The sequence below is a fragment of the Rhipicephalus microplus genome, chromosome X, assembly GCF_043290135.1.
Source record: "Rhipicephalus microplus isolate Deutch F79 chromosome X, USDA_Rmic, whole genome shotgun sequence".
Taxonomy (NCBI): Eukaryota; Metazoa; Arthropoda; class Arachnida; order Ixodida; family Ixodidae; genus Rhipicephalus; species Rhipicephalus microplus.
In genome coordinates, this window is record NC_134710.1 from 237,848,128 (window position 1) to 237,876,020 (window position 27,893).

The 27,893-nt window shown below is 45.1% G+C and overlaps 1 long non-coding RNA gene across 1 annotated transcript in view; it reads left to right on the forward strand.

Moving 5' to 3' along the window:
• Nucleotides 1-22,823, forward strand: part of LOC142776023 (uncharacterized) — a 49,465-nt gene extending 26,642 nt beyond the window's left edge. Inside the window, exon 2 of the long non-coding RNA XR_012887239.1 lies at nt 21,998-22,823. This is a non-coding gene — a long non-coding RNA (uncharacterized LOC142776023). The remainder of the gene's footprint in view (nt 1-21,997) is intronic.
• The last annotated feature ends 5,070 nt before the right edge of the window (nt 22,824-27,893 follow it).

The window sequence follows — 27,893 nt, forward strand, 5'->3', positions numbered from 1 at the left end:
CGACCACCTGGGGTTCTTTAACGTGCACCCAAATCTGAGCACACGGTCCTACAACATTTCCGCCTCCATCGGAAATGCAGCCGCCGCAGCCGGGATTCAAAGCCGCGACCTGCAGGTCAGCAGCCGAGTACCTTAGCCACTAGACCACCGCGGCGGGGCATGAATAGATGTTCTGTCACCTGAACAACGTCAGTGCAATAAAAGACAAAGAAATTATACGCACATAACTTGGCACCCCTGATGGCACCTCACTTTGCGAATGCGATTATCTGGGCCCGCAACAACAGAGAGATGCGGGGCACGCTATACACGTCACCATGGTTGCGCAGCCTGGAGGATATACAAACGCGCTATTTGTATCTCAGTTTCCTCTCGCAATGCTCTTGGTCAGCGGGCTGTAGTCGCTCTATGGGAGCGGTAAAGTGAAATAACTCAGCGTAACCGTGGCTTCCGCGATTACGTCCTTTCATGCGTCCGCCCCATTCGGCGTGTTTCCAATATGACAGTTGCTGTTTTCTCAACGCCTGAAGGCACCGCGAGGTGACATCCATATCCTAATCGTCAGCCTCGCTCATATCATCCGTAAATACCAAGAATTGCTCTACGACGCGCTCTTGTTTCACCCGGCTGTAACGCCACGTTTTCCATTTACGCTCATCCGAAAAAAATGATCGCGTCCGGGCTGCAGGGGAGACAGGACATGCAATGGGTTTACCTGAAGCCCGGCATTTTAGTTTATTACGCGATGTTTATTATGCGATGGCGACCTTAGAGCAAGTTCTGCGTTCAATCAACGATGCTCTTCGAGCTGTGTCACCGCTTGTTCTGACCACGTTCTCAATGTAAACTACTACAGCTATCCCACAAGAACTTGTTTCATCATTGATCACACACGTTAGTCGTCCTGATAAAGATGCACCACCAAGGGTCAATGTGGGTGCATCTAATTTAAATGGTGCTATACGGACAAACACCTATAGACATTGTGCAAGCTCTCTTACATAACTGTGCATCATCAACAACAGCAAAAACATTCAATTATACTTCTGAAAGGATGAGTTTTACTGTCGCGTTATACTGATTCTTTTGACGACGGAATGAACCCCGTTACTTTATGACGTTTTTTGACGACCCACGTTTGACATCATGACGTTTCATGTCGTGACATGTCTTGTCTACTCTAGATTATAAAACCCTTAGCCTGATCTTTCTATTTTATCATTTTGCATGCTTTTATTTTTATGAAAGTTTTTAGACAACTCGCAAAGGCGTTTGACAGGGTACTTTAAAAACAGAGCAAAGAATGTTATTCGGTGATCTTGCCACTAACAAAAGAAGAGAAAAGTCTGGCAGCATGTTAAACTCCTCACCGTTGAAGGTGAAAGTGTGCTGTACACTTGACCATGCGTTAAAGTATGCCATCAAGAGCCGTACATCTTTCAAGAAAATAACGAGTCGCAAGGTGAGCGACACGCATTAAATTACCTTGACGTTATCAGTCTATTGAATTGCTCCTCCCCACTTGATATTTTCTACCCCTCACATGATGCTTGCACAACCTCCTGAGTCAATGAGTCGACGCACCTTTGACCAACTGACAGCACCATGCGATGATATATTATCAGGTTAGGCAAAAATTTCATACTTACCGTTATCAGTGATGCAGATAGTGGGTTTTTGCACCATTCCATTCACCTGCCATATTTTTCACAAGGGCCGCTCAGTGAAACACGTAAGGCTTTCGGCTTATGGTTACAGGATATAATATAAACAATAGAAAACAAAACAAAACCAAGGTGCATCTTTAAAACAATGTCTGTTTTCTCTATTGAATTGAACTTTGTATTGTAAAAAAAAAACTTATTTTTCTCGTTTTTTTTAAGTATCTCTTATAGATGTGCTTTGTCACTGCCAAATATAAAGTTGCATATGCTAAGTCCTCTTCAGTGGTCACTTCGTTCGAGTACCTTATTGTTGTGCCTAATTCGAGTCAACTGTTTTCTGTTTTGTGAACTTATTGAGTAAAACAACCGATCACGTACCACGCACGCCGCTCAACCAGTGGCAGCATGACTTCGGGTGCAATGCGCGTGACCAGGATCTTGCAGACCGTGACCGCTACATTGAAGAGATGATCGCGGTGCTGCATAAACCCCAACAACGACGTTTTCAGCACTCGCTCTAACGTTGAAGATGTTATGCTAAGCACTTCATGCTAAATAGACCCTCAGAGTTGTCGGAAGTCGGCTTTCTGGGCTTCCCTTTTTCCGTAAATGTGTGCTCCGGCAGAGGGGTCGCTTCCCCGCAAGTATCTTCCATTTTCGCGGCCCGTGGTGGCTGTTGACGCTGCCTCGTCGCCTCGCCGTATATAAATCACGACATCGGAGCGAACGCTTCGCGCGCGAAACACGCCCGCTGCGCTGCAGCTGGCGCGCTCGCGGCAGCGCGTGTGCCGCCGCCGCCTCCGTCGCCGCATTAGTTCGCGAACAACGTCGCTTGGAGGACGGCGGGAACTGGAGAAAGCGCCGGGTGCGCCACACTATTTTCATGTTACCGGCCCGGTTGCGAGCAGCGGTTAACTCGACTCCCGACCGCATCAGCGATGCAGTGACCTGCGGCTCAAAGCGAGTCGACCGAGAGGAGCACGCGCTTGACGACGAGCGTCGGCGTAGAAAGTCGTGAGCGGAGGTTGGACGGGGTGCTCGGCGGGCCGCTCTTCGGCTCATTATGCCAAGCGTATCCTGTCGCGCGACATCTGTCGAACTCTTTTCAAAAGCAGCACCGCCGCCAGTCCGGGAAGACGACAACGACGACGCATCGCCGCTGACACTTGCGGACGGGGCCCGCTCTCGCACGCCATTAGGCTGCCGAGCGCGATCCCGAGGGCGCCTCTTCCTTCTCGAGAGCTTGCTTTTTCTCGAATCGAGGCTGCTTCTTGTACTCCCTTTCTGGTTTCTTTATCGCGTCATTTTACGTGGCCCCCGTCCCTCCACCCGTGTGATCGCAGTGTGGTTCTTATATCTTTTCTTGTTCCTCTGCTTCGCTTCGTTGCACTAGATTTGCCGCTATGCCCCGTCTTCTCTCGAAAGGCGCTTAAGTATAATGTAAACAATAAACAAAAGATGCGGTGTTGTCGATGGGATGAGACGTTTCTGGATGGAAACACACTTTTCTGTGAAATGAGTAGCTCTACAACGCGGAACAGCGCCGAAGCGATACAAAATATGGCGCGTGATGCTGCTCTAGTGACGACGGCGACGACTTGGCGATCGACGTGCCAATCGTGCGTAGAGAAGACAGTGTCTTTTGCCATTCTCTCCTCGTTTTCCTCCCGTTTCTTTTTGTTTTTAAGCGATAGGAGCGTGGTTTGGGGGGTAAAACATCATTTTACTTTCCTCCAGGTGTCACGCTTTCGCTGCCCGTTTTTCTTTCTTTCTTCCTGATATGTGGACTGCAAATAGATAAAAAAAAAGCTGGCTGAGCATTTCTCAGCGTTAGATACGAGAGAGTAATTGATGTTTCTTTCATTCTTTTCGATTTTGGAGATCGTGGCAGCTCAGCTACAGCTGTTAGTGCCACAAATGAAGGTTCTTTTTTTTTCCCACTATGTCTACTTTTCTCGACAGAGTGCCGTTATTAATGCGAATGGTGTTCACCAACGCCGGGTGCGTATAAACCCTCATTAGGATATACATGACATTTTCTTCAACGCTGTCGGGCTGCACCGACGAGGCGTGCTAAGTTTTGACATTAATTTTGATCGCGTCATTTTCTGTCACTCTTTCTAACCTTGTTGCGTGTACAGCTTGGTTTCACAGCATCTCTTTAAAGCTTCTCCCTGTTCCAACGCGCCCGGCTCTACTTTGTCCAATTTATTCTTTTCTCTCTGCCTGCGTGCTATTCTTTGTCAGCATTGAGAAACAGAAGTGTATAGGTAAGAAAGAGACGCAGCTCGTTCTCTGTTTTTTTTTTTTTTTACCCTCGTCAGTGCAATGAGAGAGGGCTCACTTTATCCCGGTACGTCAGAAAGAGGAGGCGGATGACACGTCGACAATACGCTGCCGCGCGGATCCGACAGAAGACGGCGTGGGCGACACGTGTGTCGGAATCGAATGTCATCTTCGCTACTTCCTTCTCTTCCGACAAGCCGAGCCGTCGACACGCCGAGCTACCATCGCTCGGTTGCAGCCGCATCTGCTGTGCATGCAGACTTTGACGAGTCAGGCACTGCGCGGAAGCACACGTCCTCCATGGGGCAGATGTGTGCACATACTTGTGTAGGTGCAGTCTCTCACGAGCCGCTCATTTCTGGTTGGGAAGGTAAACAAGCTGTCACTAATGACCTAAATATTAGGCAGAACTAGCCGCAGCAATATTCAATGTTTGTGCTCTGAGAATGTTTTGCTCTGATCTTCCTTTATGGCGGTGGTATTCCACTTGGCAGGGACTTTTTTAACAAACATTCTTGGAGGTTATTAATTTCTTCTGTATTATTGTAGTGCTACTTTCAAATATATCATAGGCCACGAAGATGTGACCTCACACTGAACCGATTGTATTGGCAACTTTTAGAGAGAAAAGCTAACATTGATATTAAAATGAGGTTAATTCTTTTGATAAGGTTATTCGAATATTATTGGTTTTATACGCATTGTTGCTGTTGTTTTCGTGGTTGAAAACATTAAAAAACATAACAGGAAATGCAGTAAAGATGAAGTTGCAAAATTCCACTGGAAGAGCCACAAAGCTCATCGTTTCCAGTAATCTGGGACATCGTCGGGTGCGGCAAAGCCGAACCGCAAGTGGAAGCGCTGGGCGTAACGTTATATGGAGCATTCTTCAAAAAGTGAGAACTGAGCGAGGCCTGATTTTTCGCTAATTGCACTTGAGACACTCAATGCTGACAATGTCCTTATGCAATACAACACGATTAGTTTTAATTGGCTGGCTGGAGTTTTTGCCGAGACACTACCCTGTGTCCATTGAAAATGTATCGATGATTTCTGAAAAGCTCCTTTTTGTAGCACAACGATAAGTTATTGTGTAATTGAACTCTATTGGCATGTACGCTAGGACAACCTGTATTTGCATTTGCAATTTTCTGGCATTACGCTGGGTGGATTTTTTTCCTGAATAGCTTTCTGAGAGTGATAGTGCAGGAAAGCAGCATTACAGGGGTAAAATAACCACCTGTCGTTAAATCGATGAGAAAGTGGACGTTGATCATGATAAAACCTCAGCAAAAGTCTGCAGATGTGATGTAAATTATCACGTAGAGCGTGAAGGTCTGTACGCCACGTGGTGTGAAAAACGGTGAACTAAATGCGATGTCCCGGATGGGTGGTGGTAATAGTGGTTAGAACAGCAGAAAGCCACCTAGTTTCTGCAGCATGGTCGGGGGCACGGCGCAGTGCCTATCCCGAATTGCTGGGTATGCCTGCATTTAAAGAAGGCTGGAAGAGAGAGAGCGCGAAAATGAAGCAAGAAAAATAGCAGCACCATCTGCATAATAACGCAGCCATTTATCATGCGGCTCCCAGTGAAGCCAGGTGTGAACAGGCCAGCACCACGCTGTCCATCTTCTCAGTGGGGGGGGGGGGGGGGGGGGTCTTTGTAAGAAAACAGTGCAATGAAGACAATGAATTTCAACCATCGCATAGTAACGGTGTGCATGTCTAACCTTTGCTGCTTACATAGATTGTTTTAAAACAGTTTACCGAGTGCGGCAAACTGGTATTTTAAATTTCAAATAAGAGTTGATTTTTTTCTTCATCTACCCGTATTAGACGACATAATTTGGCATTACAGCTATGCGAATGCTTTTTTGTGTAATTAGCATAAGCGTGGTCGCTTAGTACTAATCGGCCGAAAAAGATACAGTGTGTGTGTGTGTGTGTGTGTGTGTTTGTGTGTGAAAGGAAAGGGAGAAAGGAAAGGAGCTGAATTATAATGCTGTAAGCAAAAGCTATTTTTCCATCTCTTCTGGGAGTATCACACGATTACTTTTTTTCTCTATCTTGACAATTTTTGATTATGGATAACGCTTCTTCTTTATCTTTGTAGTCTTTTCCAATAAACTTATACGGGGGTTTCTCATAGCAGCATTTACTATTTCATTTGACATGCCAAGGTAAAATGTTATGAATATTTAACTTCGAACACATTCACTAATAGGATACATCAGTAATAAAGCTGAAAAATACGTAACTCTCTCTCAGAATATGAAATAGACAACTTTAGCTTCTTGAGATTAGGGTTGTTCAGCTTGTATTTTTACTTTAATAATATTAATACTAATACTACTACTACTGCTACTACTACTACTACTACTACTACTACTACTACTACTACTACTAATAATAATAATAATAATAATATAGGAGGCTTGCATCCCAAAACCACAACATTATCATGAGGGACGCCGTAGTGAAGGGCTCGGGATATTTTGACTGTCTGGCGTTCGTTGACGTGGACTGACATCGCGAAGCACACAGGCCTCTATTCTTTCTTTTAACGTTACCATCTCACGGGAATACGGAATTCCGTTTACCGTCTTACCGGAGTGCATTCTGTACAAACGTTTTAGCTCCCCATATGTAAACGTTTACGTGCGTACGCAAACGTATACCGTTACTTTGCGCAAACCACTAAATGGCGATAACCACATTTAAACTATATTTTGATTCAGATGATATTGCATCCTCTCTGCCGCCTTACCTTAAGGGAGGTTTTTAGCGTGTACAGTATCTCGGCATACGCAAAGAGGTGCAAAAATACTGGGTTAGCGAACAATGACGTAGACATTTTGTGACGCTTCATGCAACCACAGTCATGGGCACGTTTTTATCATACACCTGGTATTTCTGAGAGAAAAATGGGTGAAAAACGCAACTCATTCGTAATTATGCCACTGCAAGACATTTAGACAGAAAGTAGAACGCATTATTCTTCTGCAATGACAATTTTGTGTTTGTTTGATTCACCTTGATGCCGCTGGATGGCGCCACCTATCCAGCCTGACGAGGACTTTTGGCTCATCACGTTTACGGCTTCGCTATTATAGGTTAGTTTAGCTTCAGTAAGCCTGGTGAAACAGGGTGATCACGATTCGCACTGGTACTTCGGCTATTTCAACTAGGCGGCTGGAGTCTCCGCAAAGCAGACATCGTGCGTAGCCACGAACGAAGTCGGATTTGCGAGATATGGTTATACCCCTGTCGCACGGCCACCACCGAACTCTGTTACGTTAGGTATAGTTCGACGGAGATGGAGTTGTGTCAGTGTCACACGGCAATGACAGGGTTGCAATAGTGGCCGCGAGGGGCTCAGCCGACCCTGTTACCAGCCCACCTTTCTGTTATTCGGCCCTGTTTGAGAAAGAAAGAGGAGGAAGAAAGTTTAAGCGGAAAGACAGGGAGGTTAGCCAGTTCTTGTTTCGCAGAAGTATCCCGATCTCATCCCTAATGACTTTTTTCTGTGAATCTTCGTTATGCGATTTTTACAAAAATACAAGATTAAGTACGCCTGAAGCAAAGAATGTATTAAAAATTATTTCGAATGGAAGCTCATTTGCTAAATGTAGCGATACTGGCAGAGGTGCTGGCGGCCCTGTACCTTAGGCTACGTTTGTTTACAATTGCGCCGTGCTTGACGGCTAGCTGTTTTTGTAGCCCATGTACGAAATTTCTTGCGCTTCCTTCCCTCGTGATTGAACTCCAATTACCCTTGAACTAGATCGGGTGCCATTACCCCTTCCTGCACCCGTTGAAGCAGTTGACGATGATGCAGCCCTGTCAGTCGTTCCTCTCACGGGCATACGCAAACACGGCGACGACAACAACCACACGCATGAACGATATATTTTTAAATGACGGCGCCCAGCCCAACTCACGAGGCGCGTTGTGGAGGGCCTTGGTGTGGAGAGTAGCTGCACTCTGACGGGTATATATGTTGTAAAGAAACACACCTTATAAATTATTGCTGCAACCAAAGAACGTTTAATATTGCCAAAGTGCATTATGATTGTCACTGCGCTAACTTAGTGCTCGAGTTTTTTTTTCCGGACCTGCAGCTACTGGGAACGAGAGTACGTCGTTCTGCTGCAAAGGGAGATTGTCCAACGTCCTTTGCGAAATGCTTCGTTTACCTTCGTTTGCGTAAGGCTGGCCGTGTAAAACGGACCGCATCTCCCTTGTCGTGAGGACGAGGAAGTTAAACGGTGTTCGCAGGTGTCTGTGTGACAGGGGTATTACAGGGTAACATGAAGAATTACACGTACAAGCTAAAAGCCCCCATTTATGCACATTATCAGAAGTTCTTTCCGATACTTTATTGGGATGTCTGGTAACACAAAACAACACACAAAACACTTATTGGAAGAACTTATCTAATATTTTGGGGCAGTTATTACTACTTATAACTGTGGCACAGACACGTTGATCCGCCTGCGAGTTTCGGAGGAAGAAAAGTCGTGTTTTCTTAAAGCTGGTTCACTCGAAAAATGATCAGAAGATAACCCGATGCACGAAGCTATCACATTTCGAAAGCCTTTAAAATATCAATAATCCTCAACTCAAGGTATTTCCAAATCTGTGCTTGAATTTGTCGTTGTTGACGCATCAGGTCTGTCACGGCTATCCAAGACTCTGTAGCCTCATCCTAATAAAAAAAAAAGTAAGCTCCTGTGATTCTGTACGCTCAATATACACACGGCGCGAAATTCGGTTGCAGCCACATCTTGTGAGCTTATTTGAAGTTCGGAGTTCCGTAGAACTGTGTCTGAAACTTGATATGTGGTTCTCTTCAAACGCGAAATTACTCGTTCTGCAGGACAGCGCTCTGTCACTTACATTAACAAATGGCAGGCACGTGCACGCATGCTCGCACGCACGCACGCACAACACACTCAACACACACGCACACCCAAACACAAAAGTCAACGTAAAAGCCACCTATCACAGTTTCCTGACTTTCATGCAGCAAATAATTTATATGTATTTATCTACCCTAAATAAAAAAATAGCTTTAGTGCAGTAACTGCTGTAATACCCAGCTATTTACCGTTGCGAACGCATCTACTGAAAGAAGTCTCGATAGCCTAAACAGCATTGCACGTTGTATATGCAATGAAGCGTAGGCAGTATGAATGATTTTTGCTTCACTCGGCATCGCATGTTCTGCTGTAGACGGCATCATATTCCGGTCAAGTTCTATAGCTCTCAAGAATTGTCACCGGCTTGAGGCCCGGGCTTCACTGAAACCGTACAACATCCACTCCACTCAGTGCGAACGCAAGTATGGCCTCACTTTGACTCGATGGCGGCGGGAGTGCTGTGACGTGCGCAGTCATGAAATCAAATGGGCCACTGCTGCTGCATATACTGCTTTTTGCGTTCGTCGCCCTCCTTTTTCCAAGCCCCAAAATGAGAAGCCTAGTTTGATCGGGTGAGACAGTTTGCCCGTTTGCGTCGGGTGCTTCTCAGGACCGCTGCTTCTTTCTCTGCCCCGAAGACGTGAAAAAAAAATAGAGCTCGTCGTTCAGCTACCGCGGGCTTCGGGAACTATGAAAGAGTAGCGCGGTGGCTTCAGTTTTGTTCGCCTCCTTGGGTAGAGCGTTGCATTTGATATCGTGTACAGAACATTTGAATGGTTGATTTTGTTTTTCTTTGTGGCTCTTCTCATCAGCCCTGGAAGCAAGCGTTGACTGGCTTGTCAGGCAGTGAAGCTGTTTCGGGAAATATCTGCTGCGCGTTCGATGACGCGTTGTCGAGCTGTTCTTCTAAGCCTTCTTGTGACGTTAGTCGATATTCAACATTCAAACATTTTGCTCATCTGCAATTTTCTGCGTCATTTCACAGCTAACGATTGGATATTTTTTACGAGTTATCGATAACGTACACAGAGAACCAATGCTACTCCCAAAACGAGGCAAAAATAACTAGGAAATGAAAGCGGTTTACAGCGTTCATAGTTGCGGTATTTAAGCAAGTGAGGCGCGGTTGTAATTTTAAGTTTATGGTTTGACGAAAATTCTGAAAACCTTACTTTGCTTTGTGCTCACCAGAAGTAAATGCAGACATAAAAAGAAAAAAAATAACAGGAAGAAAGGATGAAGGATGCCAACGTAGGAGGCTGAAGACAAAATTATTTCTGAAAACTGTCACCGTTTTCGTGCTATATAGCGGGGACAGGTTTGACACGCTTTAGATATGCTGCAGAATAATTGCTGCTCGTGAAGTTGCTATGGTCGTAGGAAGGAACATAAGGCCTCATATATTCCGTAAATTTCCTCATTAGGCTTTGACTAATACCACACAGCTTTTTGCAATCCGTGACAAGGCTGTTAAAAGCTTGGACAAGCTATCGAAACAAACGGCAACAAAAGAAGACCTTTCCTCTGAAAGTACTATTCAGAAGTTGGGCCCAAGTCGTTTAATTAACATGTTGCCGCTGCGTATCACATACTGGCATTTAGTACATGTACTGTGGGCTATTTCCTCAACATTGAAAAATATAGGATGCAATAGCCGTAGTAATGCATGCACTATAGCGTATATATATGCTTGACAAATAGGGTGTGTTTCCGAATATGTAGAATAGAATAAAAAAAGCCAACTTGTTTTATCAAATGCCAAAAGGTTTTCTTGTCATTCAATCGTACATTATATCGTGTAAACTTCCGACTTTTGGTGTGCGCAAGAAATTGATGTTCTGTGTAAACTAAAAAGAGGCCGAGGCGAATATTGTCTTTGGTTGGCCCGGATATAAAGGCATTAATCAGCCTTTTTACGCTGCTTCAGGTCTGCATGTAGCTAAGGAACTGTTCTCTGTGAGTCCACATAGATTTAGTGTTTTTGAAACACAGCTCTGAACAATATTTAGATCAAGAATGTTCACTCCGTTCTAATGTCACCACGGATGCAGATACAGCCATTTATATATGTATTTATTTTTGCCTTTAGTTCCGACAGTAAAATCCTGGTTTATTATTATATAGGTTTTTGAACCTTTTTATTTTTTGTATAAGTGTTTGTGATCCCTTGTGGAAAAGTAAAGGACTTCATTCTGCAGACTGTAAAGAAGTTAATCGACAAATGTCAATTATTTTTAAGCTGAGTGAAGTGTATGACCATTAGCGTTCAGTACGTTGGTTATCTCACGTGCGTCAAAGAAAACGCTGAGAGAAATATACATCTGAAGTGAATTCGATTGAACAATGCATCGATGATGAAATACACACTCGCATATATATATATATATATATATATATATATATATATATATATATATATATATATATATATATATATATATATATATATATATATATATATATATATATATATATATATATATATATATATGTGTGTGTGTGTGTGTGTGTGTGTGTGTGTGTGTGTATGTATTACCTGCACATGTTCTGGTAAAGGTTCTATTATCGCCGGAGTCGAGCGGGAAATGCAGAGAACGACAGGAAAACGCGAAATCAAGTGAGTAGAAATCGTTCTCCTGCACCATTCACGCGGTGCATAGAAGCACCAAAGGAGTATTTTGGGAAATGTAACCATGCCCGCTAAGCAAGCGCTTCTGTGTATGTAGCGTAACCAATCGACCTTTGCCGAACGCGGGCGCACGTGCTAAAGCTATGGCTCTGCCGTCCCTCCCATGGCGTTGTGCTCGGTCACACACGGCCACTTGTGTGCGCACGCAGAACAGCCGCCCCTTGCCCCGAGCTCCTCGGATCTTTCCCTGGTTCGCGATATGAAGGGGATTTCTCGGTCGTCTTTCTTCGGGGCTAAGTGGATCAGTCAGCCGTGCCGATCTCCGACAAGACGGCGAGACCTGCGAGCGCGCGAAACGGACGAACCGCCACTGCACCGCCACCACCGTGTACGCACGGTCGCTTGTCTCTTCTGCTCGCGACAGAAGCGCCTCTCATCTGGTGCGATGACACGCGCGTAGTCAAAGACGGAGAGGGGGGGAGTGAGCGTGCCTACGAGCAAGGGAGGTAAGCGCAGCCCGTTCGATGACGTCGGGAGCGGCGATGTCACCTCGCCACTTTGCTGGTCGTTTTGGAGGCTCGAGAGCACGGAGATGGAGTCGAGGGATGTTGACAGCCAGAACACGCCGGAGGAACTGGCGTGAATAGACGAGAGATGGCGTCCGCGCGGGAGCTTAGAGCACCGAGCGGCGATGAAGGACAGACTTGGGCTGCCGCTCATTCTCTTTCTCCGCGGGCGGCCCCGGTCGTTCTGCAGGAAGGCTTTTCGCCGAATGAGCCGCACTTGTCTCTACCGACTTGTCTCTCAGCGCGCGTGCCTGCGCTCGCTTTTGTGCTCGTTTGAACGGATATGGGTTTCTTTATTGTCTCCTGCTTCTTCTGTTGTCGCCTATCCTGGCTTCATTATACTGTGACAATTGCTACGTTGCTCGAGTAGGATTGTGATGGCAGCGACATGCTGGTGGCTTCGGCTTTCTTGTTGGATGACAAGAACACTTCTTGTTACTTCTTCTGTTACGAGTTTTCTTTTGATCGGTTCGCTATTCATTGAGCTGCCTAGTTTTGGGATCTTTCCTGGCAAGTTTATATGTGCAATGAAAACGAGCCAATGAATTGTGCTACTGAATAAATATTAACATTTCAAAAAGCATTTATCTTGTCTTAAAATGAAACGACTTTTTTGTTGACATGCAAGTGTATTCTCTGTTTGGAATATGAAAAAAAAAAACGTAGGTATATTGTTTTGCACGAATTGCCACTGCGCTGGAGTAACTTTGTGCAGCATGTACAGGTGAGGTTCGTTCGAAATTTCATTTTGTTTATAACGTGACCTCTGGTTTCAGTTTTAAGCGATGCAAGGCAGGAGAGAGAGAAAAAGTTGCAGTTTTACCCGAAAGGTAGCGCATTCATGCAATAGTAATTTACTAGGCAGCTGAACCGACTCTTCTTCGCAGTTCAGTCAGAGCTGTCTCTGTTTCAATAATTGTTAATGAACTGTCGAATACGGTGACAAGCACGCTCCAGCCAACATGTACAGATATCACCAGATGAATAAACACTAGTTGTAAACACTCCGTAGATATGAACAGTGCGATCAGAGGCGAGCCTGCGTTCCGCTTTGCATAGCGTGCGATAGCTGTAAAACTTCGAGATAGCGTGACTGTATGTTTGGTCTGCCCAAATGAGACTTTCTGAGCTCGTTAAATGTAGGAATGTATAGATATGTACATGTTATGTTTTTATGTTTTAATATTTATATTTTAACAGCGAAGTGTAAAAGCGCAGCCGTCTCCAAATGATGGGAACCATTACTCAGATTTTTGTGCCACCAGCACTGAAAACGCAGGAAGACAGCGCGAACGACGACATCAGCCATCTTGGCTTGTCCAACCAATGTACAGGCATGCGCATAAGTGTGCAGACGACGTGATCGCGTGGCTGAAGGGGTTTATGCGCTATCTGGTGACGAGACGCCTGCTGCGGTGGGCATGCGCGTCCCGTCGTATCAGTTGGCCTCTCATGTCAATCTCTCCGACGCGCTCGTAGCCAAAAAGACTACTGGGTGTCGCTGTTTTTGCTCGAATAAAGTTGTGCGATTGTTTTTTCTTTTATTTTTTTAGGTAGCGGCTGCAACGGTGCTGGTTCCAGCACCGGGCTCGCGTCGTGATTTAAACCAGTTGAATAACATACCTAAGCGTAGCCAGCCTCCCGAAGCATCCCAAAGCTAGCCTCCCAAAGTTCAACGTGGTCTAACGCGAAAAAGGTAAGCTGAGCTGAGAAAATTTGATTTTGTGTGTTTGGCTTCATCAGGTTTTGCGAGGCTGGGTATGCTTAGATATGAATTAACCGGTATAAATAACTACGGGATCCCGCTGCCGCTACACTTAGTTATGAATTAATCGGTACAAATAACCACGTGATTTTGGTGCCGCAACCGGCACCGTTGCAGCCTCTACGTTAAAAAAAAATGGTATGAATTTGATGAAACAAAGACATCGACACCCTTGGCTACTAGCTCGTCGGCGAGAGTGACTTGAGAGGCAAACTGATGCGACAAGACGTGCATGCGCACCGCAGCAGGCATCTCGTCACCAGATAGTGCATTGATGTCTCGGGCCACGCGATCCCGTAGTCTGCAAACTTTTGCTCACGCCTGTACCTGCCGCTGTTAACCCGCAAGAGAGGGGACGCACGCGCTCAACCATGCGTCGAGCTAGTGCCCACGCCACAGCAAGGCCAGATAGTGTAGTAGTAGAAAGCACATCTTCCTCAACGCACCTTTACTATAGAAATACACGTTGGGTTGAGCCACCTTCAACGGCATCGCAGCATTGTGAACCCCTAGCTTTTGGGGCTCCAGCACTTGCACTCTTTTTACCATCCTATGCACAAAAGGAACGCAAGAGCTTGTGGCCTCAACGGCCGGCGGTCTACGATAGAACCTTGTCCCACTTTGACTTCAAACAAAACACCACTGTGGCGCCAGCAGCGACAGGCAAATTTCGCTTGGAGTGTCTCCTTAATTGCAGCCAAAATAAAGGGAAAAAAAACGTGGTGTTGTGCACCCTAACCTTATGGCCAAATCTTCGGTAAAAAGTTCGCCTAAAGCCTATCGCAATCATGCCGTTACGAAATGTACTCTACTACTTCTTATACGAACACCATAAATTAATGACGAAATTTAAATTTCCACGTCTTGTTCTCAAAAGGGACACTAAAGGTAACTATTAAGTCGACGTTGATTGTTGAAATAGTGGTTCAGAAACCTCGTAGTGTTACTTTTGTGCCAAGGAAGGCCTTATTTTTAAATAAAATCATGTTTTGGTGGTCCGCATCAGATTAGCGCACTTAAAATTACCCACCTCAAGAAGCAGACCGACCGGACCGACTCACGTCACTGTTGCCGTACACAATGTTGCCCGGCTTTACTGCTCTAGCAGCAGCAGACCGAAAGAAGCGGGAGCCACAGCAGCAACAATGGCCATTGATCAATTTACCGCCATTAACATCAGATTGCAAACGTTTTTTGATTCAGCTGCACCCCGCTAGGTGGCACCACCTGTCTGGTGTAACTACGCAAAAATTGAATTTATCACTCGTGCTATTCTCCGTAGGAACGTCCGGCGGTTTTTTTCATGAATCAAGCAGAAATGAGCAGGCAGCATTTTATTGCTTCTCCTGATGCACGGAAGGTTCTTTATTTAGTGCAGCTACATCGATTACTAGTGATTGAGTGTACAGAGTCCGTCTGATGTCGTCGGGATCATTTTTAGAATGTCCTACTGCGGCGCATGTGTTCAAGTACATTTACCTTAATTTCTCGGTAAGTAGGACACTGTTTTGATGATGTTGTCGTTTTAGATATTGTGATACGTTGAGCTTTTAATCTGATGTGTATTGTTAGTTCACTTTAGTGTCCCTTTAGGATGATAGCTTGTTAGTTAATCGTCGAACACTCACCTAGGGCTTTTTTGTACGCCATAGTTGAATAATGTGTCGTTTCACATCCGCTGAGAGTGATCCGGGGTATGCTGTACCTCATTCGTGGTGTCTATAACTTTCTCTTTTAAGTGCGGGGCACTTTAGAGGGCCAGGCTGTGGTATGTTGCTATTGTCAGCGTATCACCGGCAAAACCTGATTTAGCATATTCATTGACGCGCTCGTGCCATAAAGAACTTTTCTTCCTTTTAATCTTCGAGTGCCTTAGTGGTGATATTGAGTGCGCAGCACATTGAATAAAACCATGCTTAAAAGTCTAAAAGAAAAGAGAGAAAGCAAGGGAGACATATTGAGAAAGAAAGGGTGAAATAAGAAGAAAAAATAATTAGGCAAAACACCACAATAATATGGAAAATACGAAAGTAAAGAAACAGAGAGAGAGAGAGAGAGAGAGAGAGAGAGAGGGAGAGAGAGAAGAGGAAGAAGAAGAAAGAGAAAATCGAAGAGAAATAAAGATTACCTGCCCCTTTGTATTTTCTTCTGGCTTGACACCACTAGTGTGAAGCTGCCTTAATTTGATTTATTTTTTAGCTGGCTTTGTTTTATACTGAAGAAGCATAACGTGGCTGCTAGTAATTGCAGCTAAATAGGTAAATAAAATATTTTGAAGAAAGAGGACCAGTTCAGAAACAGGGGCTGTGCATGGCAAGCAGTATTTTGATTGATTGATTGATTTATTTATTTTAACGGTATTTGTACACGTCAGACCCCTCAATGTCGAAAAGCGTGCTTTTCCACTAGCATAGCATTTGTGAGGTGTAGCCAACCTTATGTGGACTATATTATTTTGAAGCGTTTTCTTTCCTGGTGCCGCGAAAAGCTATAAACCTCTTCGTGGTAACTGCTTTCTTTAGTTGCTAGTGACAAATGACACTCCTGTATATTTTACAAGCACTTCCAGTCGAGCACTCAATTCTGGTTTCGCGAATATTCTGACGCTGTGTTTGAAAGAGAGAGAAAAAAAACTGGTACGAACTGGATGGCTGGCTCAATACAACCATAAATGTGATAGTGCCCGTCAAGTTTTATGCCTCCTATGTATTCCTGCTCACAACTACTTCTGTTTAGGGCATTAAGAGACTAAATAAGGATAAGCTTGTTTTTTGGGGGAAGCTTAAACCACCCACTAGAGCGCGGTGTGACACCTTGTTTTTATTTTACTCTTCTGCCACCCTATATTGCATGTGTTGCTATGATTCATTGCCCAACATGACAACTGTTTGGGTCTTTTTACGAATTAATTAGAAGCACCAAAGTGTCTATAATTACTTATAACGTGTTCCCAGGATGATATGCCATTCACCCAGCAGAAGACCTGCCATCCACTCTTCATTAACCTGAACCATCCTCCAAATTTGATTCCAGTTGCAAGTGTTGGTGATGCTACATCCTGTGGCCAACTTGATGAAGTATGGCATGACTCGCTGAAGTAAGGTGCTGGGAAACACGTACGTCTAGCAGCCAAGTAAAAAAAAAAAAACTGATATTTGCTATTGTGTTAGGGCCTCACATATTAGTTTCCTGAAAAAGAAACAATGGGGGGTATGTATAGTTCCTAGTGAACTTGTACACCGCTTTATTGCCGCAAATAAAAAAAACAATAAAGATTTACGGACACGCTGGCTACTAAAATGGTTTCTGATATTATGGTCTATTAATTCCCAAGACATGCAGTATATTCATAAGAGCCGATGGAATAAGTGAGATTCAATTAACACTTAAGTGCTCAGAAACAAACAAATGGCTTCAAGTAAAAAGTGTGTACCGTACCCTTAGCCGGTACAATCAGTTGAACCTGTATGGATCCTCATGTCGCCTGTATGGATCCTCATGTCGAAACCAGAAAAAAAAAACTTGAGTGAACCAGTAATGTATTTGCAGCTGGAGGTTAACCCCCCCCCCCCCCTTTTCAAAGACTTATATCAATTACGAATGCAGAAATAGATACAAATAGATCGTCATTTTTTGCAGGTGTTCATCTAACATCTCATAAAATGAGGAGAGAAGCATCCTGTAAATCAGATCACATTTAGCGGAAATAAAAACAGATTAAACGTTGAGTTCATTGAAAAATTAGAGTGAACGATGAACGAGCCAAAGGAAGAAATAACAATTTTATATTCTCGAGTGTCTCCTACAGCGGAAACAAAAGCAAGTGTAGAAATGGTATACGACAGCGAAGTCTTTCGATTCATTTTCGTTTAGAGAAGCTCCGCTGACCGATGGCTTTGGTGTGAGGCTTCGGATAAAAATGAGAACGGAGGGGAAGTGGCGAAAGGCACGCAAAGCGCTAGAAGGCGCCGCTTTGATTTACTTCCTTATATAAAATCATTTTCTTGTTCCGCCCAGCTTCGGCGCAGCGAGGAAGTTGGTCAGCGGGTGAAAAATTGCCATCTCCTTCCTTTCGCGATCTCTTTCAATCTTGTCGCGTCGCGTGGAACCAACTCTAAGGAAGATAAAGCGCGGCCCGCTAGAGGACGCGCTCGAAGTTAGCTGCGCTAAGGGAACAGCGCACCCCGCGGAGTCAGGTGGAAATGGAGGTGGGCGTATGGGTGGCGGACGGAACATAAGACAGAACAAAAAGAAGCGCTACGGCAGAAGAGAAGCAATCGCGTTTAATGCAATTAAATGGCCATTAACAAAGGTTACACGATAACGAGGCTGCACAGCGTGGCGGAGCCAGTGAGGTAGGATATAGCTGTTTCTTTTGCCGTACCTGAGCAGTCGTTTTGTGTTCTTCCCGCGCGACAAGAGGCACACAAAAAATATTTATAAAAGAAAAGCAGCAGGAGAAAAACTTGTTCTACGAATTAAAGGAAAAAAAGATAAGAAGCAGGCAGGTGGGAAGGAAGACTTATGCAACGAGGGCACTTTAAAGGAAGGGGCATAAGGAGGGGACTGTGTGATATAGACAGGCTGGTACGATACAGTGAGTGGACGTTCATGTCTCGAGCACAAGAGCTGTCTGCAGAGAACGCATGCGCAATGCAGCTTCGCTCCCCTGCCTCCCGCGCACTGTTTTAGGAGCCGCCTCCCCGTAATCCACAACAGACAGTGAAGGAAGGAGCTCGGAGAGCCGCGCGATTCTTCGCGCGCACCTGAGCGCCGCGCCGTCTTACTTTTCGCCGATTCGAGAGGCGTAAAAGGGACGCGGGCCCCGTGTCGAAGTAGATGAAGAAAAAAGACGGCGTTAGGGGAGGCACGGGGAAAGGCACCACGAGATTTAGACTTTTCTCTCTTTTGTCTCCTCGTATACCCGGAGCGATAATTGGCGCCCGAGACCTCGCAAGAGAGCCATGAAAAACTTTGCGAACACGTTTTCGCCATTTGTGCGCCCGCCGGTAACCGGCTTGTTCGGAGGTCGTACGGAAGAAATGCATGTGCGTCTCGCAGCAGGCCCCGTCGGGCGTCCCTTCTACGTCTGCACACGATGATCCTCGTGAACGAGCGCGGGCTCGCGCCGGCGACCGATGGGGCGCTGTAGTGCCATTGCTCTCGATTGCCTTCTCCGGCATGTCTCTGTCGGGACGGTCGTTTGGCCATCGTCCCAAGAGCGCGCCAAACGATGATTCTCTTCTCCGTTATTTGACATCTTCTTTGTCGTTTTTTTGTTTTGGTATAATTCGTTACGTTTTTTACTGACATTAAAAAGCTTTTTTGATTGTTATTTTACCCTTGACATAAAAAAAACTCATAACTCTCGCTTTCGAAGATAATAAAATGGTCGTTAGTCGATTTGACAACTTTGTGCACGTACCTGAATCTCCGTTGCTTCGTTTTTCGCGTCTGTCTTTGCTTGCAAATGCAGGAAGACAAGAGTCACCGTCTCTTCTCTAGTTTTCTTGAAAACCCTGTCCTTTCAGCTTACGTGTTACTATAGATAACTATGATTAACAACACTTGCCAGTCTACGCGAAAGTACATTATCACTCATCAGGATTGCACTTTTTTTCACTCCTTTTTTCTTTAGTTTGTGTGAACATGTGCATTTAGGCGCCACTATTTTTGCGTAATCTTAATGCTCTAATGATCGACAAAATGACCGTAGAAAATAAAGTAAAATGGTCGACGTTTTTATTTTGTCACAAGACTTTGCTCTTTTACATTGGGATGGCACAAAAATTATTTCAATAATTTTTTTTCCGAAGATTCAATGGACAGCCAGACGCACCGTGTAGCGTCATAAACAAAACTTGCCTTGCATGTGTGAGCGCGTAAGAAGGTGTGGGCGATGGCAGGACGGTCTGAAGGTATGCGCATTTCCTTCCTTTCAGTTACTTTAAGTAAAGCAAAAACCCTTAAAAATCTGCGAACAGGATAACCAGCCGGTCTGAGAATTGACTAGGCGACCTATCCTTCCTTTCCTCCTCCTACTCCTAATCCTCCTCCTCCTCCTTATCCTCCTCTTTGTGGCATATTAAAATTAAACACGCCTAATAAGCGCGCGTTTTGCCAAAATAAAGCGTGTCACGGACGGCTATTTTCGGCGACACCGCGTCACGGCAATTAACGGGCGCCGTACTCGCCGACTGACCGTGAGAAACGGCGGCACATGAAAGGGAACCGATAAGTGCAAAATGGGGTGCTCTCCTTAGAACGTCGCCGCCGACGGTTAATCCTTTTGTAACTGCGGCGACGTCTGCAAGGTCGTAGAAGGCCGCGGTATACCCCGAACAAGGATTAGACTACAAGACGCACCCCCTGAGAGCTAAGTGGTTGACCATTCCCACGGGGAAAAGCGTGGGAAACGCTCTGGTGGCCAAGCCGTATGACAACAACCCGACAGGTTGTCACTCTCGCTAGTTGAGGGTCCTCTCCCAATTAAAAAGGGGTAGGGTCAAAATATTTTTGGGGCGGAGTTTCCATCAATAAACGCGCATGATTGGACCCGTGTAGAGGTCTCTTGTCCCCAAGAAAGAGAGCGAGGAGACACTAGGGGGATTTAAGCGCAGGATTTTGCCCTGCTGGGCAGACTAGTCGCTGACCAAGATGGTGTAGAAACAGATCAACAAGCATCTCTTCTAGAAGTTTTTAATGTGGCTCTGTATCGGCTGGCCACCTAAACTTAGCCGTTCGTCTAGTTGTGACGCGATATTAACGTCTGCAACGTAGACATCGAGACTTCGCCTCGAGTTAGCTCAACCTGCTCGAAGTTACCTGCAAGCACTAGCCTCCCGGAGCCACCAGCGTTGCAACACCGCCGACATCGCAGTCGTGCCAGAACTCTCTTCGACTTCTCGCTTCCGATCGTCGGGGACACAACGCTGCCGGTCATCACACGTATGCCTCCACCTGTTTATATCTTCGAACTTTCTCCTCCGTCGTTCTATTGGTGTTAGTTTGTGTAGTTTTTAATAAGTTCTCTCTCGTAAGCTGAGTTATTGTTTGTTATATAATTTTAGTTGTATCAAGTGTTGATGTATTTTGTTAGTTGTATTGAAGTGTTGTATTAGATCCCGTGTGCTGCAATATCACTAGAGTAAAGTTGTTTTGTTTTCTCACGTCTCTGATCTCTTCACTGTCTCTGCTTGCGTACGGAACGAACCAACCTGCTGTCATTCCCGTCGCCGACTTCGCGCTGGCGACGCTAGAGTGGCAGCTTGTAACAAAGCGCCATCGCTTATTCCACAGTATAGCCAAGGCTAACAAATAAGAGTTAATGCTACAGGGCACGACTCCCAATGTCTTATTGCTAAACAGAACGAGATACACACAAAAATTAAAAATCTGCCCAGCGTACGGAAATATCCGGCTTAACAGGAACGTAATGCTCGATGAAGATAGGCCGGCATATGTAAAAACCTATGAATTAAGTGGTGATATTGAAACAAGAAACAGATAGAGGAATATTTTAATAAAGAGCCGGAGATGTTTGGCTTTTCGCCTGACGTACTACTCCAAGTGCTAGGTGATGGTTATGATATATGCAGTGATAAAAACATAACGCATACAGCCACACACTTGAATACACTCTTTGAAAAGTTTCCTCCAGGCTTCTGGCCTGGAAAAAAAGTCAGCAGCGTTTTCATGGCGCGTAACGCACTGGAGATTTTTCACATGGGACCCAGAATATGACTCAACTGCAAGTTCGCGTCCCACTGAAGATTCAAGGCCGCTTTCAGAGAGTGAGTGACAGACAGGTTTGTGTGGGCAAAATTTATTGTTAAAAATAATGAAAGTAAAGCAATAAATAATCCCTTTCTGTTGCACCCAAGTATTGCAGGCTACCGAATTAAAAAAAAAAAACGAATAGGACAAATGTCAAATGGTAATGTCAAAGAAGAAAAGAGAAAGAGAAAAAAAAAACCGTAGAGAGTACCACCACTATCACGCTGGTGCGTATAACCTCCATTCACCGGGGACATGATTGAGATCATCTAGGACGTCACATTGGACACACATTGTGAATCTGACAGTCCACTCTTATTCCTAAAATAGCTGGTGTATGCGACGTTTAATCGGATGCGGTGCAAGCATGTTTGCTTTTGCCTTTTCAGGTCTCCCGGCATCCCCGAAGTGACACGATGGATTCATCTTGTACAGAGGCCCATACTGCCGACTAGATTCTAGCGAGAGGAATCGTTGGAAGCGCCAAGCGATTGCCGATGCGAGTGTCGCAGCCTCTTGCCCCGAGAAGGGTATCTCGACATTTTTTCTTGTGGCCTCAAGACCAGCTTTGGATGCGTAATCAGTCTCCGGATGTTACGTTGTATCCCGCAGTGGGCAGGTATCTACTGTACTTTCGTTTTTTAATGCAAATATGGGCAGTTAAAAGATGTTTTTTTTGCTGTTGTATTATGTTACGCATACTTTAAAGACTCTTCTTAAAAAAAAACAAATTACGATGAATTGGCTAGTACATTAGCAGTTCTTCGTTGTACAGTCATTACAGCGAGCAGAATGTTTTCTAAAGATAGTTCAATGGCGTAAAGCCACTAGGTAAAACGTCACTTTTCCGAGAGTATATAATGTCTCTAGTTCAGCATATGCTTCAAAAAGCGGGCAACATGTTTGTCTCGTCACCAAGTATAGTTATCGGTGAACATACGATCTCTAGCCTCCAGCTGCACACGAAAAATGATGACGACGTGTGCGAGATGTAAATCTGTGCTTATTGGTGACATAGGTGGCTTCTCGTGGTTTGATGGCTGTATAGACCGTGAAATATGTCAAAAGTATCAAAGACATGGCAAGGGGAGTGGTGAGATATGACTACGACTGTGATGCCGAACCAAGCGTGAGCCCAAGTGGCCGCTACAGTGAGGACAGGTGGTCAATTATGCGGTTATCGTGAATGAATGAATAAAGCAACTATGAAGAGGATAGCGTTCGCTTTTCTGATAGTGTGCAATTGCACTGGTAGTGGCACATGGAAGACGACGTTACGTTTCGTACTCGTACATGTAAAAGCTAGTCCTCACCCATACTCATTTGAGGGACTCGCCACGTCAGCATTGCGAAATGTAGAAGTGGATTCGTTCTACAAGTCTATGCGGTAGTACTTCGTCAAATGGCTTTTGAAAAATATCGGAACAAAATATTAACGGAAACTTCATGGTCATAATAAGATTGTATACATATTTTGTGTTTAAAAGCAAGTAGAGAGGGAATAGATTAGAAGCCACACTATGCGCAGAAAAAAAGGAACAGATTTTAAGAAATTCAGTGAAGGCAAAATGCGTGTTTCATCATTTTGAACGCATGGTAATTAGTGATGTTAAGCACCTGCTACATTAAGATAGATAAGGTTTTTTTTAGTAATGGAAGAACATGTGCTCATTATTTGTGTGCGTTTCTTTCTTTCATAAAATCACAAAACCACGGACGAAAGAACAGAAGTTTTATTATAGGAAGTATGACAAGATTGCTGCCACTTTTATGACCAAGCCATTTCAGTAACTAAGACGCATTGAATCACATAACATATAAAGATCGCAATGAGATTTGATAGGCCTATAGGGAAGTGCTTAAGAATATACGGAAAATTAGAGTGGCCCCGCCGCGGTGGTCTAGTGACTAAGGTACTCGGCTGCTAATAATAAAAAAGGATTCGAATTGCCAATATATATATTTGTACGAGAGCTAAAAACTTACAAAATTACTCTCACACCATCGCATTACCCAGGTGAGACTCGTAGACTATGGATTAAAGAAATCAGAACGAGGCTTCTAGCGCAAAATAATGTAAGCTTGCGTGCTTTTGAATTTCTTTAGCAAACTCGAACATGGTAGGTGAACTGGTCTGTCACTTTATGAAAACCTGCCAAACATTTAATACAGCAGATATAATCATCTCACTAATTCCCCCGAATTAACACAGCCGTGTCAGTTTTCGGAACCTTTCCCCCTCCCTGGAAGCACAATGCGCAATGGGGTTTATTAGGCGCGGTATGGCGACACGCCGATGGTTTTTTTCAGGGGCATAACGTCTATATCATAATTGCTTTTTCAAAATCATGCGCTTTATGCGAAAAACAGCCATTCGTAAGGGCTTATTGTATTTTGCACACAAAAGTAAGACGATTTATACGAGTTTTATCTTTTAGAGTATCATGGCCGCACTAGCCTATATGTTTACCGTGTTGCGATATTACTACCACACGTGGAAATTGAAAAAAAAAAAAAAGAAACGGGAGGAAAAGCCACGGGACCGTTGGCAGCCTTCATCCATGCATGGTAGGCTTCGTTGCGTGGAGACTTAGTTGTAACAACGTCGCGTAGGCCATGTATACCGACGCCTAATGCCATTGACTGTTATGTTAGCAGCACCCACCGAACACACTCATGAACACAGGCACATAGAGGGGAGGGGTGGATAGAAGAGCGCAGCGGCGGTGATTGGGACGCTTCGAGGCGGCTTGATGCATAGTCGGACAGGGGGGCTGGGTGAGTCAGCGTCTTTATTGCGGCTTGGTCCATTCGCACTCCGCGTGATTAACGGTCACCACCCGGGGCCACCGCGCAGCCGGAGCACGTTTTGTGAGGCCTGGGCGTTGACGGGCTACCCGAAGGAGGGAGATAGTATACGGGAAAGGCGAGCTTGCATTCGCCAACGGGCTGTAGCAGTGCCCTCTTCTAATGCGGTAAGTATATAGATGCGGCCATAGATTATGCTCTATAGCGACTTGTGCGCGCAGCGGATCTCTCTGTGCGGCGGGATAAAGGAAGACGTAGAATCGTGCTGGGCGGTGGTCTGTTGTTTATTCATCGGCCCGGGATTGCACGAGCGCCCTCCGACGGTGTTTAGCGGTTATACTCGGGCAAGGTGCTCGCGAGCTTTCTGCCGCGGCGGCAGCCGACCTTTCGCGCATTCCGTGCTAGAAGACGACCGACCCGCATTCGGGATGGGAGGCGGAGAGAGATCTGGATAGCCTTCGCTCACTCCTCTTTGGGCCGAGGCTTGGTTCTTTCTTTTGCTCGAGCAACCGAACGTGGGTAGAATTCATGGCGACGCAACCCGCTCCTCGCGCCTTGTGGTTGGAGTAATGTATTGTGATAAATTTACAATGTCTGTGTAGTGCAGTTTGCTGCCGAATGAATATATCAGCCGCTGAACTTGGAATCATTCTCACTATGCACGTAATGTTTGAGTTTCAGCATTTAATTTGTTGTGCGGCTATCGAGAAGAGCTTTCTACAGTGTGCTTTATTGGATAGTAGATCATGTTAAAACCACGCACATTTTAATGATTGATTGATTTGTGGGGTTTAACGTCCCAAAACCACTATTTGATTATGAGAGACGCCGTAGTGGAGGGCTCCGGAAATTTCGAACAACTGGGGTTCTTTAACGTGCACCCAAATCTGAGTACACGGGCCTACAACATTTCCGCCTCCATCAGAAATGCAGCCGCCACAGCCGGGATTTGATCCCGCGACCTGCGGGTCAGCAGCCGAGTACCTTAGCCACTAGACCACCGTGGCGGGGCAACCACGCACATTTTAAGTCTTAATATTTTACGTTACGCAGGAGTAATACAAGCCAAATTTCTGCCGTAAATGGCGTATTGAGCGTATTGAGCGTATAATGTGACTTCGAAGTCTGTTTTCGGAAGTATTTGGTCGGTCCCAAGCTTCCAACTGAGAAAATTTAACTGACTGTAGTTCACGTGAAAGGCGTTCGAAGAAAACCTACAATTCGTTGAAAGGTGAACACCTTGAATGATAATAAAAAAGGCGTGTGTGTGAATCCTTTAGGCAATGTTATTATTATTATTATTATTATTATTATTATTATTATTATTATTTGATATGTGCACAGGCACACACGCACACAAAGCCAGCTTTGTGGGAGCAAGCTAACAACACGCGACCTAAAGGGGCACAGCGCCTGTCTACTTTTTCTGGATAAGGAAGTAAGCTTTGAAATGAAGATAGGGGGAAAGAAGGAGGAAACAAAGCAGGAAAATCAACAAATGGCGGAAAGTCGGTTAGAAATAAGTAAAAAGACACACAAATTCATATTGAACGAGATGCCAAATTCATTTCGTTCATGAAAATCAGCTGGTCACGACGGCCCTGGACACGTAGAGCAGCGCATTTTCGAGGAAAGAGGCAATCATCAAACGTACCGCCCTTATTATGTTATGTGCACACAAAACAGCCGAGTGCCTTCAATCCATCGGTGCATCAACTGGCGCGATGTGTTTTTTATGAAGTGTTTAACTTGAGCCGTAGCTGCTCGACACTGTTGTCTTCCTCATTTTTCTCGTCTGCCGAATTGCGTTGGTTGTTGCCACTGCAAGCGGGAAAGAAAAGATCACTGGCGTTCGACATAACGCGGCCCGCATTGCGGAGCCGTCCTTCGCGCAGCTGAAATAAAAATAAGGACAAATAGGAAGGGGGTATACACACCGTCGGCATTTCCGGCAAGGGACGGAGTCCGACACGGCTAAAGAAAGCAGCCGCGAGGCCGTCATCTGGCCAGTCACGAACTCGAAACATGTTTCGGCCTCTGTCAAACATCTGTTCAGACGCTGTTGGAGCGCTAGAAGCTATGGGCAGCCGTGTCACTGTGATGCGGCCGCGTCTTGCCCGCAAACGCCTCGACACGAGAAGGGAGGGAAGCTCAGCGTGGAAACGCCGCGGATGACATGACTCGTTTGCTGAACAGGAGACCCTGGGGAGGCAGGCCGAGCTATGCGTACTGGTGCCAGATTTATGGACAAAGTAACGGTCCGTGTAGACACTCAAGAAGAGTTGGCTCTTTGCTGAATCAACATGCTGTGGAAAGTGCCGTCTCGCGTGGCATAGAGGTTTAGGTGAAATTGTCCCAAATTTTAGACAAAAGTCACCACTGGACGCAGAAAGGAACTAAAAGACACCCCCAAATAAATAAGTAAATAAATAGGTAAATAAATAAATAAATAAATAAATGGATAAATAAATAAATAGGTAAATAAATAAATAAAATGCAAAGAACAAATAGTTAAGGTTGCGTCTTTGCAAACCGTTGTTTCTTGCACGTTGTTTTTTTGGAAACCACACATGCGTGTCAGTTTTCAAGTACAATAACTAAACCCGTGTTTAAGACTAGGTATTTGTTCTGATAGAATAGATTGCAGAGTTGTGCAAGCTGATGTTTTCAGCATTAAATGCGAAGCATTTCTTAGTGAACTTCAGCGACTTTGAGCGTATCTACCTATCTAACCGCTTACGTTTGGGTGCTCTCGTTGTCCCCCCTTTCACTTGGCGTGAACCAAAATTGGCATGGGAAGATAAGATGGTTTGACGAATATGACGTGCAGGTCAAGACATGAATAATGTCATAATCCCGTTGTGTACGTCATCAAGCACTTTCCGCCAGACAGTGGCACATATCCACAGGCGGGTGTGTGCCGCTGGTATGCGGGTTATGCGCCACAGGTGATTTACACTTAGTATCTACCCAGGAACGACGAGAGCACACCCGGGCAGTTTTAACGCACGAGCGTTAAGAAATACCCGACATTGGTAGCGTCGACCTAACGAATGCAAGGAATAAGCGTCAGGGTCCCAGCTGGAATCAAACCCAAGCATTCTGCGTGGCTATTAAGCATTTTACCACAGAGTTACGTCAGGTCTCGGAACTACATTTCAAATAGACACTAATCTTCGTGAAACGTCAATTGTGCTTGCAGTGCTGTCTACCCAATTTTATAAACATTACATATGTACTCCTTTGATACAGCTGGCACGTCGGGTTAACGTCAATTGTGGTTAGTTGCTATGCACTGAAGTTGATATATGTAGCAGTGTCCAGGGACAGCATCGTCAGAGGCATCAGCACATCATATCAGCTTCTGGTGTCGCTAATACGCATGTTCCAGTGGGCACTGTTGCGCAAGTGCAAACAACTGGTTATATAAACATCTGCAACTCTTCAACATATGTCTGTGCGTGCAACATTTGTACA